General features: G+C 49.6%; 1 long non-coding RNA gene across 1 annotated transcript; it reads left to right on the top strand.

The window, feature by feature from the left end:
* The first annotated feature begins 1,215 nt into the window (after positions 1-1,215).
* Positions 1,216-2,169, top strand: LOC131394482 (uncharacterized). The gene is made up of 2 exons (XR_009216142.1): positions 1,216-1,466; positions 1,840-2,169. It is a non-coding gene; the product is annotated as an uncharacterized LOC131394482 (long non-coding RNA).
* The last annotated feature ends 321 nt before the right edge of the window (positions 2,170-2,490 follow it).

Here is a 2,490-nt window from a genome sequence, read left to right as displayed (position 1 = left end):
TCCAACCCCTTAACAGCAAAGCAGGACTGTGGGGAGACTCTTCAGGGGTGCAAGGGGCAGGGGCGAGAATAATCTAATTTATTGACCACCTGTTTCCTCCTAAGCAGTACCTTCAGTTGATTGGGAGGAAATGCACATGGCACGAAACAAGTCATTCTGCTTTAAACACGTCCTGTGAAATATCTGAGAAGAGAACACAGCCGCCACCGCCCTCTGCTACCACTACTGACATGGGATCCACATCTCTGATTAGTGTTGGCACAGCTACGATAAGAACAGCTGTCTTTCACTGATGTTATGCACCAGTCACTGGGTGTGGTGTTTTACTTATATTATTTTTTCGCTTTCTAGTGAGTCTATATGAGGCGTGCACTTTTCTTATCCCTACTTCGGAGGGCTGTAGATCTTGCCTCAAATCGCGTTGGTTGGATGTGGCAAAGCCAGGATGACAGCCCAGCTGCTGTGCCCTGCTCTCCACCTCTTCCAGCCCCAGTCACCCTGCAGGATCCCCACACACAGCCCAGAGAAGCCCCGTCCTCCAGAATTCCCACAGGGATGGGAACAACCATGTGCACGTTGCCCCCACACTGCACTGAACTGTACTTCAGCTGCCTGAGATACAACACCGAGTGTTTTGAAACCCAGGGACTCTGCAAAGACTTGGTGTCATTGGACCAGGAATGGCATGATCATGGGATGGGGGGGCTGGTGTCCTGATGGAGCACCTTCAGGGCTCTTGCTGCATAATCTGGGATTCCTGCTTCAACAGAAGCTGATGTTGGTAATAGGGAGGTGCAATTCCCCCTGCACACCACACTCTCTGAGCACGTTGGGGTGACTCATGTGGGCTCTCCCGGCCCACGTCTGCCGTCAAATTCTGCTGCAAGTGCCTGGAGGTCAAACCATGCCAGAAAGAGTCTCAGCTGGGGTGAGACACAGTGCCGGGGGCAGAGTGGGTCTGGAGGGCCACGTGCTGGGCAAGGGGCCCTGTGCCTGCCGCACGGCCCGGGGCAGGGCCTCCTACTGCCAGTGACACGGCCATCCTCTCCTGGTCAGCCACGCACAGGTGTCCGGTGACACGGCCATCCTCTCCTGGTCGGCCACGCACAGGTGTCCGGTGACACGGCCATCCTCTCCTGGTTGGCCACGCACAGGAGTTCCCATCTCTCCTGCTTCCTGTTCCAGCTTGGAGACCCTTTGGGAGACTGTCCTCCTTGGCCACTTGCCCTTCGCCTGCTCTACAACCAGCTGTGGTTCCCCTGTTGCTGCCAGCAGATTGGAGTGCACGTCTCCTTCACCACTTTCTCGTTCATCACTGACCTCCAAGCCTCGCTGGCCTCCTTGCTGATTCTCAAGCACCCTGAGATCCTCCAGCACTGGCCATCTCACCGTGGGCTCCACTCTGCCTGGCCTCCCTCCCTTCTCATCTTAAGTGGACTGGCGCCTTCTGGCCATGTAGATATCAGGTTCATGGCGCCCCTCAGTAAGGCCTTCTCTGCTCACCCCAAAGGGAGTAGCTCGGTAGTCATTGAAGACCTCATCATCCTATTTTAATCCTCTTAATGGAGCACACAGTTATAAGTGTTACAAGAGCACACAGTTATAAGAACTTTTTATTGGCGATCTGTTTGTTTCAGGATGTGCCCAGCGTCAGAGCGGAAACATCAAATCTGTGAGAGAATGTCTGCTGTTCCCCTACAGCCAGCCCACCGTCCCAGCAGGCCCTCACACATGGTTCTGAATAGACAGACAGATGTCTTTTTGCCTTTCCATTTTTTCTAAGTAACTGCTTGAATATTCTTTTTACTGATATAAACCATCTTTGACATTATTTTTCAGAGTTGAGGAATTTCTTCACGTCCTATGGTTCAGATTTCATCAGATCAGAGGAAGATCGTGGCCACCCTGGGCAGGCAGATTCCTGGAGATGGCCTTTTCCAGTCAAGAGATTTCTGATCCACTGTGCTTGCTTCTGCCAAATCCCCAGCCTTGGAAGCCAGCAGCTGGTGAAAAGCCATTGTATATCGATTAATGCATATTTTTTCTAACTTCTTTTCCTCTTCTATCGTTTCATAACCAAGCTATGCCAGGGCCTTGCTTTCAATTTTTAAAGAGCCAAGGATCATTTTCTCAGACTATTTTAAAAATGAAGAGAAGGTTCCAACCAGAGTTATGTAGTATTTTCTTTGTACAGACATATGGTTTCATTCCAAAATCATAGGCACCTTTAATGAACTCTGTGTTCTCCTGTTTTCTATAGCTAATTAGTAGTAGAGATTTTGCATTATTAAAATGGACAGAGATTGGATTGGTGGTTACCAGAGGGGAAGGGGGGAGGGAGGAGGGTGAAAGGGATAATTCGGTACATGTGTGTGGTGATGGGATGTAATTAGTATTTTGGTGGTGAACATGATGTAATCTATGCAGAAATAGAAGTACAATGATGTACACCTGAAATTTTTACAATGTTATAAACCAATAAAAAAAAAT

This window comes from Diceros bicornis, chromosome 30 (assembly GCF_020826845.1).
Source record: "Diceros bicornis minor isolate mBicDic1 chromosome 30, mDicBic1.mat.cur, whole genome shotgun sequence".
Lineage (NCBI taxonomy): Eukaryota > Metazoa > Chordata > Mammalia > Perissodactyla > Rhinocerotidae > Diceros > Diceros bicornis.
Note: the sequence above shows the minus strand (reverse complement) of the source record. Positions and strands in the feature narration are given on the sequence as shown.